Source organism: Marmota flaviventris, chromosome 4 (genome assembly GCF_047511675.1).
Source record: "Marmota flaviventris isolate mMarFla1 chromosome 4, mMarFla1.hap1, whole genome shotgun sequence".
NCBI lineage: Eukaryota > Metazoa > Chordata > Mammalia > Rodentia > Sciuridae > Marmota > Marmota flaviventris.
This window is the reverse complement of record NC_092501.1, coordinates 124,111,138-124,128,161: the sequence shown is the minus strand read 5'-3', so window position 1 is coordinate 124,128,161 and position 17,024 is coordinate 124,111,138.

Genomic DNA, 17,024 nt, shown 5'->3' with positions numbered 1-17,024 from the left:
TATTGCAGGACAGGAGCAGTATTTATACATTCCACACAGCTTATCTAATTAGCATAAACTCGATACATCAGTCAACCAATAAGGAATCTCCACACTTAATGGCTTGTTTTTGTTACTTCTCAAACCACTCCCTCTGGCATTTTGCCAGGCACCATCCAGACTTGTTTACGAACTCTAACATTCCCCTGGCTAAATGCCAGGTGTTATTTTGACTTGTTTACAGACTCTAACAGAAATTCAGTTTCATTTTGTTGCACATGGATTTCCAGTTTTCATTTGGTGAAGATGCTGTCCTTCCTCCATTGCATGCTTTTAGCCCCTTTATCAAATATAAGATAGCTGTAGTTTTGTGGATTGGTTTCTGTGTCCTCTATTCTGTACCATTGGTCCACCCGCCTGTTTTGGTACCAGTACCATGCTGTTTTTGTTACTATTGCTCTGTAGTATAGTTTGAAGTCTGGTATCGCTATACTGCCTGATTCACACTTCCTGCTTAGCATTGTTATTGCTATTCTGGGTCTTTTATTTTTCCATATGAATTTCATGATTGCTTTCTCGATTTCTACAAGAAATGTCGTTGGGATTTTGATTGGCATTGCATTAAGCCTATAGAGAACTTTTGGTAATATCGCCATTTTGATGATGTTAGTTCTGCCTATCCATGAACAGGGTATATTTTTCCATCTTCTAAGATCTTCTTCTATTTCTCTCTTTAGGGTTCTGTAGTTTTCATTGTATAAGTCTTTCACCTCTTTTGTTAGGTTGATTCCCAAGTATTTTATTTTTTTTGAGGATATTGTGAAAGGAGTGGTTGTCCTCATTTCCATTTCAGAGGATTTGTTGCTGATATACAGGAATGCCTTTGATTTATGCGTGTTGACTTTACAGCCTGCCACTTTGCTGAATTCATTTATTAGCTCTAATAGTTTCTTTGTAGACCCTTGCTAGGTATAGAATCATGTCACCTGCAAATAGTGATAATTTAAGTTCTTCTTTTCCTATTTTTATGCCTTTAATTTCTTTCGTCTGTCTAATTGCTCTGGCCAGTGTTTCGAGAACTATGTTGAACAGAAGTGGTGAGAGAGGGCATCCCTGTCTTGTTCCAGATTTTAGAGGGAATGTCTTCAATTTTTCTCCATTCAGAATGATGCTAGCCTGAGCCTTATCGTAGATTGCTTTTACAATATTGAGGTATGTTCCTGTTATCCCCAGTTTTTCTACAGTTTTGAACATAAAGGGATGCTGTACTTTGTCGAATGCTTTTTCCGCATCTATCGAGATGATCATATGGTTCTTATTTTTAAGTCTATTGATGTGGTGAATAACATTTATTGATTTCCGTATATTGAACCAGCCTTGCATCCCAGGGATGAATCCTACTTGATCATGGTGCACAATTTTTTTGATATGTTTTTGTATCCGATTCACCAGAATTTTATTGAGGATTTTTGCATCTAGGTTCATTAGAGATATTGGTCTGTAGTTTTCTTTCTTTGAAGTGTCTTTGTCTGGTTTAGGTATCAGAGTGATGTTGGCCTCGTAGAATGAATTTGGAAGTTCTCCCTCTTTTTCTATTTCCTGAAGTAGCTTGAAAAGTATTGGTATTAGTTCCTCTTTAAAGGTTTTGTAAAACTCTGCTGTATACCCATCTGGTTCTGGGCTTTTCTTAGTTGGTAGTCTTTTGATGGTTTCTTCTATTTCCTCAATTGATATTGGTCTGTTTAGGTTGTCTATATCCTCCTGACTCAATCTGGGCAGATCATATGACTTAAGAAATTTATCGATGCCTTCACTATCTTCTAATTTATTGGAGTATAAGGATTCAAAATAATTTTTGATTATCTTCTGTATTTCTGAAGTGTCTGTTGTGATATTGCCTTTTTCATCCCATATGCTAGTAATTTGAGTTCTCTCTCTTCTTCTCTTCGTTAGCATGGCTAAGGGTCTGTCGATTTTATTTATTTTTTCAAAGAACCAGCTTTTAGTTTTGTCAATTTTTTCAATTGTTTCTTTTGTTTCAATTTCATCTCTGATTTTAATTATTTCTTGCCTTCTATTGCATTTGCTACTGATTTGTTCTTCTTTTTCTAGGATTTTGAGATGAAGTATGAGATCATTTATTTGTTGGATTTTTCTTTTTTTAAAGAATGAACTCCATGCAATGAATTTTCCTCTTACTACTGCTTTCATAGTGTCCCAGAGATTTTGATATGTTGTATCGGGGTTTTCATTTACGTCTAAGAATTTTTTAATTTCCTCTTTGATGTCTTCTGTAACCCATTGTTCATTCAGTAGCATATTGCTCATTCTCCATGTGGTGCAGGAATTTTTCTTCCTTATTTTATCATTGATTTCCAATTTCATTCCATTATGATCAGATAAAATGCATGGTAGTATCTCTATAAACTCCTTTGTATTTGCTAAGAGTTGCCCTGTGACATAATATATGGTCTATTTTTTGAGAAGTATCCATGTGCTGCTGAGAAAAAAAGTGTATCTGCTTCATGTTGCTTGATATATTCTATATATGTCAATTAAGTCTATGTTATTAATTGTGTTTATGAGTTCTATAGTTTCTTTATTCAACTTTTGTTTGTAAGATCTGTCCAGTGGTGAGAGTGGTGTGTTAAAATCACCCATGATTATTGTGTTGTGGTTGATTTGATTCTTGAACTTGAGAAGGGTTTGTTTGATGAACATAGCTGCACCATTGTTTGGGGCATATATTTTAATGATTGTTATGTCTTGTTGGTGTATGGTTCCCTTGAGCAGTATGTAGTGTCCTTCCTTATCTCTTTTGATTAACTTTGGCTTGAAGTCTATTTTATTTGATATGAGTATGGACACCCGTGCTTGCTTCTGAGGTCCATGTGAGTGGTATGATTTTTTTCCCAACCTTTCACCTTCAGTCTGTGTATATCTTTTCCTATCAGATGACTCTCCTATAGGCAGCATATTGTTGGATCTTTTTTTAAAATCCAGTCTACTATCTTATGTCTTTTGATTGGTGAGTTTAAGCCATTAACATTTAGGGTTATTATTGAGATATGGTTTGTATTTTCAGCCATATTTGTTTATTTTTGTTATTTAACTTGATTTGTTTTTCCTCTTTGATTAGTTTTTCCTTTACTGTACTACCTCCCACTGTTGGTTTTCATTGTTATTTTTCATTTCCTCTTCATGTAATGTTTTGCCAAGGATGTTTTGAAGTGCTGGTTTTTCTAGCTGCAAATTATTTTAACTTTTGTTTATCATGGAAGGTTTTTATTTCATCTTTAATCTTGAAGCTGAATTTTTCTGGATACAAGATTCTTGGTAGGAACCAATTATCTTTCAGCATTTGAAATTTGTTCCAGGATCTTCTAGCTTTCTGAGTCTGTGTTGAAAGATCAGCCATTAACCTAACTGGTTAAATGTAATCTGTTTCCTTTCTCTTGTGGCTTTTAAAATTATCTCCTTGTTTTGTATGTTGGACATCTTCATTATAATTGTCTTCGTGTGGATCTCTTGTGATTTTGCACATTCAGCCTCCTGTAGGCTTCTAGAATTTGGATTTCTGTTTCATTCTTCATGTCTGGGAAGTTTTCTAATACTATTTCATTGAACAGTTTGCTCATTCATTTGGTTTGGACCTCTATACCTTCCTGTATCCCAATAACTCTTAAATTTGGTCTCTTTACGCTATCCCATATTTCTTAGATGTTCTGCTCGTGGTTTCTTATCAGTCTTACTGTGCTGTCTACAGTCTTTTTGAGATGATATACTTTGTCTTCATTGTCTGATGTTCTATCTTCTAAGTGTTCTACTCTGCTGGTAATACTCTCATTTGAGTCTTTAATTTGGTTTATTATTTCCTTCATTTCTAAGATTTCTGTTTGTTTTTTTTTATAACCTCTATCTCCCTGTATAGTTGATCATTTGCTTCTTGGATTTATTTATGTAATTCATTGTCAAAGTGGTCGTTCGTTTTCTGCATTTGCAGTCTAATGTCTTCCTTGAGACTCCAGATCATTTGAACCATGTATATCCTGAAATCTTTATCTGACATTCCTTCTGCTGCAGATGTTACCTCTTCTAATACTGAATTGTCCTGCATCATTTTTGGTACTTTCTTTCCTTGTCTTTTCATATGGCTCATGCTTCTTTCCAGCTCTGTGTGACTGTTGTGTTAATGTTTTTCCCTTATATATTTATATTGCTCTTGTATAGTTCAAAATCTCTCTGATCAGCTACAGAACCATGCTGGTAGCCTCGCCCACCAATAAATGGCAAGTAAGATTTTCCAAGATGGATTCTGTCTTTTTCCCGCCTAGGGTGTTTGATGTGGTGGGGGGTGCTGGGGTTACCTTGTTCTGTGTTCAGAGCTCAGTCTGGTGACCCAAAAGCAAAGTCTCTGCATTCTGCACTGCACCCTTGATTTTAATTATTGCACCACAAAATTGTTATTAAGGAAGGGGGCTAATCCCACATGATGGAGATTAGGGCCTACTTTTACTTCTATTAGATGCTGGGTCTCTGGTTTTGTTCCTAGGTACTTGATCCATTTTGAGTTGAGTTTTGTGCATGGTGAGAGATAGGGGTTTCATTTCATTTTGTTGCATGTGGATTTCCAGTTTTTCCAGCACCATTTGTTGAAGAGGCTATCTTTTCTCCAATGCATGTTCTTGGCCCCTTTGTCTAATAAAAGCTAATTGTAGTTTTGTGGGTTAGTCTCTGTGTCCTCTATTCTGTACCATTGGTTTACCACTCTGTTTTGGTGCCAATACCATGTTGGTTTTTTTACTATTTCTCTGTAGTATAGTTTAAGGTCTGGTATAGTGATGCCATTTTGACTGGAGTCAGATTAAATCTTAAGAGTAGTTTTGATTTGCATTTCTCTAATTGCTACTGATGATGAACATTTTTTTCATATATTTGTTGATTGACTGTATATCATTTTCTGAGAAGTGTCTCTGTAGGTCCTTGGCCCATTTTTTGATTAGGTTATTGTTTTTTTGTTGTTGTTGTTTGTTTGTTTTGTTTTTATTTTTATTTATTTATTTTTGATGTTTAGCTTTTGGAGTTCTTTATATACCCTAGAGATTAGTGCCCTTTCTGATGTGTGAGGGGTAAAGATTTGCTCCCAACATACAGGCTCTCTGTTTATCTCACAGATTGTTTCTTTGGGCTGAGAAGATTGACTTTTGTTTGAAGTCTACTTTATTTGATATGAGGATGGAAACCCCTACTTGCTTCCGCAGTCCATGTGAGTGGTATGATTTTTCCCAAACCTTCACCTTCATTCTGTGGATGTCTTTTTCTTTGAGATGAGTCCCTTGGAGGCAACATTTTTTTTAATACAATCTGCTAGTCTATGTTGTTTGGTGATTTTAGGCTACTAACATTCAGGGTTATTATTGAGACATGATTTGTATTCCCAGCCATTATTGTTTATGTTTGGTATTTAACGTGACTTGTTTTCTCCTCTGATTAGATTTTCCTTTAGCGTAATACCTCTCTCTGCTAATTTTTTCATTGTTTTTTATTTCATCTTCTCGGAATATTTTGCTGACAATGTTCTGTAGTACAGGCTTTCTAGTTTTAAATTCTTTAAACTTTTGTTTATCATGGAAGGTTTTTCTTTCATCATCTATCTGATCCTGGGTTTTTCTTGGTTGGTAGGCTTTTGATGGCATTTTCTATTTCTTTACTTGAAATTGATCTATTTAAATCATGTATGACCTCATCCTAGGTTTGGGTAAGTCATATTTCTCAAGAAATTTGTTGATGTCTTTGATATTTCCTATTTTATTAGAGTATAAATTTTCAAAATAGTTTCTAATTATTTTCTGTATTTCAGATGTGTCTGTTGTGATGTTTCCTTCTTCATATTGTATTTTAGTAATTTGAGTTTTCTGTCTTTTTCTCTTCATTAGCATGGCAAGGGATTTATCTATTTTATTTATCTTTTCAAGGAACCAACTTTTTGTTTTGTCAGTTTTTTCAATTGTTACTGTGGTTTCAATTCATTAATTTCAGCTCTTATTTTAATTATTTCTTGTCTTCTACCTCTTTTGGTGTTGATTTGTTCTTCTTTTCTAGGGCTTTGAGATAAAGTTTTAGGTCATTTACTTGTTGACTTCTTATTCTTTTAATGAATTCACTCAATGCAATAAACTTCCTTCTTGGTTAATTGGGAGAAGATGACCGCTGTGCATGGGGGTTGCTGAAGTGCTGAGCGTGGTGCTCAGAGCAGCGGCTTTAATTGAGATTTCGCACAGCGTGTAAGAGTTCCTTTCACCGTTAATCTGTAGCGGACCACTTTGCCAAGCAGCAGGAAGAACAAAGAGATCGAAAAAGAGACGCTTGGCTCCCAGACGCTTTGCCGCCCAGAGCCGCGGGCGATTTGCTCCCATCTGCTTCCTCTTTCACTTCGCTCCGGGCAGAGAAGGTGAATGTGTAATCAGCAGTGGATTGTAAGTACCCTAGGCAAAGAAAGCTCAGTGCGCCCTGCCTTTTTTTTTTTTTTTTGGAATATTTTTTATACAGGGAGAGTTTGTGGATTGGGATTGTTGGCTGGGCTGCAGTTTCTGTGCTGAAAATCCACACCGTGGGAGCCGCCATTTGCTCTCTGCTAGCTGTCTTGATGGCTATGTCTACATTGTCCGGCAACCGCACCTAGAGGTTGGAGCTGGGCTGCGTGCTGAGCCCTGTCCTCCAAAGGCTGGACCGCAGCCTTGAGCACCTGGGTCGCCTGTTCACTGCTGCACCCTCGGGCAGAGCCTGCTCTGGGGTCATTCTGCATCCCCCTGCGAGGGGACCCGTGCTCCAGAGGAGGGAGCCGGAGAGCTGCGGCGGCAGCCACTTGGGCCCCAGGGGCTGGGCACCGGTCGGCGGCGCAGCTACGGTCACGGATGAGCGCGGCGCCCCTGAGCGTGGCCCCCGGGGAAGAGGCGACGGCGGCAGGGTTTAATTTCTAGAAATCTGGACTGGAAACAGAAGCAGCAGTTTGTATAATCCCAAGAACTTGCTTATGCCAGGAAGCTGTAAGGGCAACATGAATATCATTGAGGAGATCTAACATGGCAGCGGGCAGGGAGAGATCAAGCCTCTGACCTCTTCAACTGCGCGGGCATAGGGAGCTGTAAATTGTATAAATGCTGTTTGCTCAGGATCACTAGGCAATGCTGAGCTGACGTGGATCTGGGGTGTACAGTCTGGGCCCCTCAGAACACACACCGAGCCCGGATCGGTTGCATCCAAGCTCCGGTTCGCCTGCTTCTCGTGACTTAGCACTAACAATCCCACTGAAATAACTGGTTGGCCCTTAGGAACTTTCAGAGGTAAAAACCAACCGAGCCTTCATAGGCAGTGGCCACAGGATAGAAACGGGGATTGGGAGAGACAGTCAGGACCCACCCATTGCATTGGTCACCCGGCAAAGGGAACGGACGGTCACCATTTGCATGTGATACCACCTTGGCAGAGAACTAACGTCACGGGCGGAGGAGATAACTGCATTGAAACCAGCGCAACAGGGCTCCCAGGAGCAGCAGACATGGTGTGTAGCCAGTATTGTGGTGAGCGTCACAGGTGAGCGCGGCCTGGCTTGAGGAAACACAAGAGAAGGCCCTAGGCACTCAGGATTGGAGACCCGCCCAGTCTGTGAGGAAGAGCTGCTACACAGTGATTGGTTCCCACCTAGTGAGAGGAGAAGCTTGACCCAGTGGGCACAGCTCCACCTACTGGAAGAGAAATGAATCGAACTCTATGACTGCATTTATTATTATTATTATTATTATTATTATTATTATTATTATCATTTTTTTCTTTTTCTTTTTCTTTTTTTTTCTTTTTTTCTTTCACTTTCAATTTTTTTGTTGTTGTTCTTTAACTTTTTTTAATGTTTCTAATTTTTTTAATTTTTTAATTTTTATTATTATAATTTTTTTAATTTTAATTTTCATTATCATTATTATTTTTGTAAAAAAAAATTTTTTCTTTTCTTTCTTTCCTAACTTTTTTGTGTGTGTTTTGTTTTTGTTTCTTTTGTCTTTTCATTTCTTTTCAATTTTCTTATTCCCCTTCCTTGAATTCTACCTGCCTACTCTCATTCTCTTTAGTGACTTCCTCCCTTCCCTTCTAATATCTTTCCTACCAAGCATCAAATAAACTTATAAGAGTAAACAGTAACTCAGCAGTCAAACAGAACAAGAAGTAACATGAGCAGCATAAAAAAGCAAGGAAGAAAAGGGGTACAAACAATGAAGGATAGCCTAAATATTCAGGAGGACCTAGAGTCAGCAGAAAAATGGTCATATAAAGAACTCAAGGAATACCTTAGACAGATGGAATGGAACCTTAAAGAGGATACGAGACAGCAAATCCAAACAGTGAAAGAACACTTTGAAAATGAATTACATAAACAGATAAAAGAAGAAGTTAAGCATCTTTATCAGGAGATAGAGATTATAAAAAAAAAATCAAACAATAATTCTAGAAATGAAGGAAACGATAGACCAAATTAAAAACTCAATTGAGAGTATCATTAACAGAGTGGAGCAAGTAGAAGCCAGAACGTCAGATAATGAAGACAAAATATATCATCTTGAAAAAGAGCCTAGCCAACTCAGAAAGGCTGGTTAAAAATAGCGAGAGAAACATCCAAGAGATATGGGATAACATAAAAAAACCAAACCTGAGTCATCGGGATAGAAGAAGGTACAGAGATTCAAACCAAGGGAATGAGTAGCCTGCTGAATGAAATAATTACAGAAAACTTTCCAGAAATAAAAAAGGAAATGGATATACAAATTTTAGATGCATACAGGACACCGAGCACACAAAATCACAGTAGACCAACGCCAAGACACATTGTTATGAAGATATCCAATATACAGAACAAAGAGAAAATATTAAAAGCTACAAGAGAAAGGAGGCAGATTACATTCAGGGGTAAACCAATAAGGTTAACAACGGATTTTTCATCACAGACGCTGAAAGTGAGAAGATCCTGGAACAACGTATTTCAAACACTGAAAGACAATGGATGCCAACCAAGAATTCTGTATCCAGCAAAATTAAGCTTCAGGTACGACAACGAAATAAAAATCTTTCATGATAAACAAAAGCTAAATGAATTTGCAGACAGAAAACCAGCACTGCAAAGCATCTTGAGCAAAACACTACACGAGGAAGAAATGAAAAACAATAACCAAAACCATCAGTGGGAAGTGCCTCTATAAAAACAGAGGGTGGGGGGAAAGCTAACCATGGAGAAACAAACTAAATTAAATTAAAAAAAGAAGATAAATAATCAAACATGGCTGGAAGTACAAACCATATATCAATAGTAACTCTAAACGTTAATGGCTTAATCTCTCCAATAAAAAGACATAGGCTGGTAACATGGATTAAAAAAACAAATCCAACAATATGCTGCCTCCAGGAGACACATCTGATTGCAAAAGACATACACAGGCTGAAGGTAAAAGGGTGGGAAAAAATATACCACGCACACAGTCCTAGTAAGCAAGCAGGGGTGGCCATCCTCATATCGAATAAAATCGACTTCAAGACTAAGTTAATCAAAAGGGATAAGGAAGGACATTATATACTGTTAAAAGGAACAATTCACCAACAAGACATAACAATTGTCAATATTTATGCACCAAATAATGGTGCTGCGACGTTCATAAAACAAATTCTCCTCAAGTTCAAGAATCAAATAGACCACAACACAATAATTATGGGTGACTTCAACACACCTCTCTCACCATTGGACAGATCCTCCAAACAAAAGTTGAATAAAGAAACTATAGAACTCAATATCACAATCAACAACCTAGACTTAACTGACATATATAGAATATATCAACCATCATCAAGTGGATATACTTTTTTCTCAGCAGCACATGGATTCTTCTCAAAAATAGACCATATATTATGCCATAGGGCAACCCTCAGTAAATATACAGGGGTGGAGATAATGCCATGCATTTTATCTGATCATAATGGAATGAAACTGGAAATCAATGATAAAAGAAGGAAGGAAAAATCCTACATCACATGGAAAATGAACAATATGTTACTGAATGATCAATGGGTTACAGAAGACATAAAGGAGGAAATCAAAAAATTCTTAGAGATAAATGAAAATACAGACACAACATATCGGAATCTATGGGACACAATGAAAGCAGTTTTAAGAGGGAAATTCATCGCCTGGAGGTCATTCCTCAAAAAAAGGAAAAACCAACAAATAAATGAGCTCACACTTCATCTCAAAGCCCTAGAAAAGGAAGAGCAAAACAACAGCAAATGTAGCAGAAGGCAAAAAATAATTATAATCAGAGCAGAAATCAATGAAATTGAAACAAAAGAAACTATTGAAAAAAATTAACAAAACTAAAAGTTGGTTCTTTGAAAAAATAAATAAGATCGACAGACCCTTAGCCATGCTAACGAAGAGAAGAAGAGAGAGAGAACTCAAATTACTAACATACGGGATGGAAAAGGAAATATCACAACAGATGCTACAGAAATACAGAAGACAATTAGAAATTATTTTGAAAACCTATATTCCAATAAAATAGAAGATAGTGAAGACATCGATAAATTCCTTAAGTCATATGATTTGCCCAGACTGAGTCAGGAGGATACTCACAACTTAAACAGACCAATAACAATAGATGAAATAGAAGAAGCAATCAAAAGACTTCCAACCAAGAAAAGCCCAGGACCAGATGGGTATACAGCGGAGTTTTACAAAACCTTTAAGGAAGAATTAATACCAATACTTTTCAAGCTATTTCAGGAAATAGAAAAAGAGGGAGCTCTGCCAAATTCATTCTATGAGGCCAACATCACCCTGATTCCGAAACCAGACAAAGACACCTCAAAGAAAGAAAACTACAGACCAATATCTCTGATGAACCTAGATGCAAAAATCCTCAATAAAATTCTGGCGAATCGGATACAAAGGCACATCAAAAAAATTGTGCACCATGATCAAGTAGGATTCATCCCTGGGATGCAAGGCTGGTTCAATATACGGAAATCAATAAATGTTATTCACCACATCAATAGACTTAAAGACAAGAACCATATGATCATCTCAATAGACGCAGAAAAAGCATTCGACAAAGTACAGCATCCCTTTATGTTCAAAACATTAGAAAAACTAGGAATAACAGGAACTTACCTCGACATAGTAAAAGCTATCTATGCTAAGCCCCAGGCTAGCATCATTCTCAATGGAGAAAAATTGAAGGCATTCCCCCTAAAATCTGGAACAAGACAGGGATGCCCTCTATCACCACTTCTATTCAATATAGTTCTCGAAACACTGGCCAGAGCAATTAGACAGACGAAAGAAATTAAAGGCATAAAAATAGGAAAGGAAGAACTTAAATTATCACTATTTGCAGTTGACATGATTCTATACCTAGAAGACCCAAAAGGGTCTACAAAAAAACTACTAGAACTAATAAATGAATTCAGCAAAGTGGCAGGATATAAAATCAACACGCATAAATCAAAGGCATTTCTGTATATCAGCGACAAAACTTCTGAAACGGAAATGAGGAAAAACACTCCATTCACAATATCCTCAAAAAAAATAAAATACTTGGGAATCAACCTAACAAAAGAGGTGAAGGATTTATACAATGAAAACTACAAAACCCTAAAAAGAGAAGTAGAAGAAGATCTTAGAAGATGGAAAAATATACCCTGTTCATGGATAGGCAGAACTAACATCATCAAAATGGCAATATTACCAAAAGTTCTCTATAGGTTTAATGCAATGCCAATCAAAATCCCAATGGCATTTCTTGTAGAAATAGATAAAGCAATCATGAAATTCATATGGAAAAATAAAAGACCCAGAATAGCAAAAGCAATTCTAAGCAGGAAGTGTGAATCAGGTGGTATAGCGATACCGGATTTAAAACTATATTACAGAGCAATAGTAACAAAAACAGCATGGTACTGGTACCAAAACAGGCGGGTGGACCAATGGTACAGAATAGAGGACACAGAGACTAATCCACAAAACTACAACTATCTTATATTTGATAAAGGAGCTAAAGCATGCAATGGAGGAAGGATAGCATCTTCAACAAATGGTGTTGGGAAAACTGGAAATCCATATGCAACAAAATGAAACTGAATCCCTTCCTCTCGCCATGCACAAAAGTTAACTCAAAGTGGATCAAGGACCTAGATATCAAATCAGAGACTCTGCGTTTGATAGAAGAAAAAGTTGGCTCCGATCTACATATTGTGGGGTCGGGCTCCAAATTCCTTAATAGGACACCCATAGCACAAAAGTTAATAACAAGAATCAACAAATGGGACTTACTTAAACTGAAAAGTTTTTTCTCAGCAAGAGAAACAATAAGAGAGGTAAATAGGGAGCCTACATCATGGGAACAAATTTTTACTCCTCACACTTCAGATAGAGCCCTAATATCCAGAGTATACAAAGAACTCAAAAAATTAAACAATAAGAAAACAAATAACCCAATCAACAAATGGGCCAAAGACCTGAACAGACAGTTCTCAGAGTAGGACATACAATCAATCAACAAGTACATGAAAAAATGCTCACCATCACTAGCAGTCAGAGAAATGCAAATCAAAACCACCCTAAGATACCATCTCACTCCAGTAAGATTGGCAGCCATTATGAAGTCAAACAACAACAAGTGCTGGCGAGGATGTGGGGAAAAGGGTACTCTTGTACATTGCTGGTAGGACTGCAAACTGGTGCGGCCAATTTGGAAAGCAGTATGGAGATTCCTGGGAAAGCTGGGAATGGAACCACCATTTGACCCAGCTATTGCCCTTCTCGGAATATTCCCTGAAGACCTTAAAAGAGCGTACTACAGGGATACTGCTACATCGATGTTCATAGCAGCACAATTCACAATTGCTAGACTGTGGAACCAACCCAGATGCCCTTCAATAGATGAATGGATAAAAAAAATGTGGCATTTATACACAATGGAGTATTATACAGCACTAAAAAATGACAAAATCATGGAATTTGCAGGGAAATGGATGGCATTAGAGCAGATCATGCTTAGTGAAGCTAGCCAATCCCTATAAAACAAATACCAAATGTCTTCTTTGATATAATGAGCGCAACTAAGAACAAAGCGGGGAGGAAGAGCAGGAAGAAAAGATTAACATTAAATAGATACATGAGGTGGGAGGGAAAGGGAGAGAAAAGGGAAATTGCATGGTAATGGAGGGAGATCCTCATTGTTATACAAAATTGCATATAAGAGGTTGTTAGGGGAATTGGAAAATAAACAAGGAGAGAAATGAATTACAGTAGATGGGGTAGAGAGAGAAAATGGGAGGGGAGGGGAGGGGAGGGGAGATAGTAGAGGATAGGAAAGGTAGCAGAATACAACAGTTACTAATAGGGCATTATGTAAAAATGTGGATGTGTAACCAACGTGATTCTGCAATCTGTATTTGGGGTAAAATTGGGAGTTCAAAACCCACTTGAATCAAATGTATGAAATATGATATGTCAAGAGCTTTGTAATGTTTTGAACAACCAATAAAAAATAAATAAACTTCCTTCTTAATACTGCCTTCATAGTGCCCCAGAGATTTTGCAATGTTGTATCAGTGTTCTCATTTACCTCTAAGAATTTTTTAAATTTCATCCTTGATTTCTTCTACTATCCATACATCATTCAATTGTGTATTATTTAGTTTACACTTGTTACAGTAGCTTCTATTTTTATTTTATCCTTGACTTCTAATTTCATTCCACTGTGGTCTGATAGAATGCAGCATATTATCTCTGTTTTTGTTTGTTTGTTTGTTTGTATTTACTAAGAGTTGCTGCTTTGTGGCATAAGATATGGTCTATTTTAGAGAAGGAGCCATGTGCTGCTGAGAAAAAAAGTATATTTGTTCATTGATAGATGAAATATTCTATATGTATCTGTTAAGTCTAAATTATTGATTGTATTATTTAGTTCTATAGTTTCTTTACTTAGTTTTTGTTTGGAAGATCTGTCCAGTAGTGAGATAGGTGTGTTAAAGTCACACAGTATTATTGTATTGTGGTCTATTTGACTCTTGAAATTGAGAAGGGTTTGTTTGATGTATATAGATGTTCCATTGTTTGGGGCATAAATATTTATAATTGTTATGTCCTGCTTATATATAATTCCCTTAAGAAGTATGAAATGTCCTTCTTTGTCTCTTCTGATTAACTTTGGTTTGAAGTCTACTTTATCTGAAATGAGAATGGAAACCCCCACTTGTTTACACAATCCATATGAGTGACAAGTTTTTCCCATCCTTTCACCTTCAGCCTGTGAATGGATGTCTTTGCCCATGAGGTGAATCTCTTGAAGACAGCATATTGTTGGGTTTTTCTTTTTAATCTAATCTTCCAGTCTGTCTTTTGATTGATGAGTTTAGGCTGTTAACATTCAAGGTTATTATTGAGATATAATTTGTATTCCCTCTCATTTTGATTTTTTTCTGGCTTTTGATTTGTCTTAGTTTCTCATTTGGTTGAATGTCACTTTAATGTAGATCTTCCCTTTGCTGATTTTTACTTTTTTTTTTTTCACTTCATCCTCATGGAATATTTTGTTGAGAATGTTCTGTAGTGTAGGCTTTCTAGTTGTGAATTCATTTAATTTTTGTTTATCATGGAATGTTTTAATTTCATCTTCAAATCTGAAACTTAATTTTGCTGGATATAAAATTCTTGGTTGCATTCATTTTCTTTCAGAGTGTGTAATATATTATTTCAGGACCTCCTAGCTTTGAGGGTCAGGGCTGAGAAATCAGTTGAGATCTGAATTGGTTTCCCCCTATAACATAATTTGATTTTTTTTCTCTCACAGCCTTTAAAATTTTATCTTTATTCTGTATTAGTCATTCTCATTACAATGTGTCTTGATGTGGGTCTGCTATAATTTGTACTTTTGGGGTACTGTAAGCCTCTTGTATTTGATTTTCAATTCCATTCTTTAGGTTTGGGGAATCTTCTGCTATTATATCATTGAAAAGCTTTTGCATTCCTTTGGTCTATATCTCTGCTCCTTCACCTATTCTGATAACTCTTAAATTTGGTCTTTTCATGTTATCCCATAATTCTTAGATGTTCTGTTCTTTTTTTTTTTTTTTTTTTTTTTTTTTTTTTTTACCATCTTCTCCACATGTTCAACTCTTCTTTCAAGGTTATAAATTTTGTCTTTATTGTCTGAGGTTCTATATTCCAAGTGGTCTAATCTGTTGGTGATGCATTCTATTGAATTTATAATTTGGGTTACTGTTTCCTTCATTTCAAGGATTTCTGCTTGGTTTTTTTCCCACAGTCTCATGCACTTTATTGAAGTGGTCTTTCACTTCCTGTATTTTTTCTTTGATTTCACTCCTTATACTATCCTTTTCTTCACATATCAGTTTAACTATATACAATCTGAACTCCTTCTTGGACATTTCTTCTACTATGTTATCAGTGGCTTCTGTTGTTGAAGCATCTTTGGTTTGTTTGTGGTGCTTTATTCCCTTGTTTTTTCATGTTGTTAGTGTATTTTCCCACTAAAAGTATGGATTAAATGCAAGATAAATTCTATCCTGTAGACCTATAATGTCCCTGAAGGTTTCCAGTGCTTTGCCTTTACTGGTATATATTGTGTTCATTGGTGGTATCAATACCACCCAATGAACACAATATATAGCCTTAAACCTAATAGTTCCCACTAAGGTGTCTATTGATTTCTCACATTGAACCAAAATGATGAGTTCAATAACTATCTATAGTATAAGCAGAATATTTGTTAAAATGATTTACAATTCCAAATGGTGGATGAGAGAACAGAGGTAGTGTAGTACGCAATATTCCCAATGGAGAAAGGTAGAAACTAGAAGTAAAAATTCACAGGAAGAGTGGAACAGTAGCTGACAGAGATTGGCTGTTGGTTGGAGAAAAGTTGGAAAGAAAATCCTAGAAAATATACTAGAGAGAGGAAGAATATGAACAAAGAGAAAAGATTAAAGACATAAGAATACAACAAAAATGCAAAACACCAATCATATATCATTGTCCTCCATAAACTGATGCATAAAAAATTTTGTTTCAAATATGGTAGAGAGATTAGTGAATCAAAAAATAAAATAAGTCTTGCTGGAAAGTTGAACTGTCTCTGTCAGTGTTCAACAGTTTCTCAGCCTTGTCCCTGGCATCTCTTGGGATCACTAAACCCAGATGATCCCTCATAAACCCAGTCTCTGTCCTACTGATCTGGGATCTAGATACCTCAGGATTGGCCATGTTGCAGTCTCAAGATCTCAATGCTGCTCCTACTTGCAGAGAGACCACTAGGGATACACTCATGCAAAGAAGATGCAGCAGCAAGACAATGACCACCAGTGCTCTCAGCAGGAAGACCCTAGGCTCCCCCAAATCTGAGGAACCCCCACATTGGGCCTGCAGGTCCCATCTGGAGTCCCCAGACTGAAGCTCTTGTGGTGGTAAACCTGCTGGCATCCAGGCTCCAGGCCCTGGCTGGTGTCCCAAAATGGATACAGTCACATTCAACCAAACCTGGAGTGTTCCCCGAAGCAGTCCTCTAGGCCGTGGTAGCAATGGTAGTGGTGGTGTTGTTGGCATCAGGCAGTGGGTCAGCAGTAGCGTGACTGAGACAAAGCTACAATTGCAGCTGTGGGGCATTGTCTCCAGGCAATCTCCAAGGGTCAGCAGTAGTGTTGGCTTCAGTTGCATCCATGGCAGTGGTTTCTTCTGTGGGAGCAGCACTCAGAAAGAAGACCTCCAGGTGATCTCAGGCTGGCAGCAGCAGAATCAGAGGAAGCAGCAATGGCTGCAGCAGTGCAAGCAACAGTTGATTGACAGGAAACCTCCAGTTCAGCAGTGGCGACCACAGAGGTAGCTACAGAATTGCCTCCGAAGTAATGGAGGCTGTGCCCAGAGAAGAGACCTGATGGCACTGCAGCAGGGTCTCTGGCAGCAGCCCAGTCTTTTAATTCTTAAGTCAGGG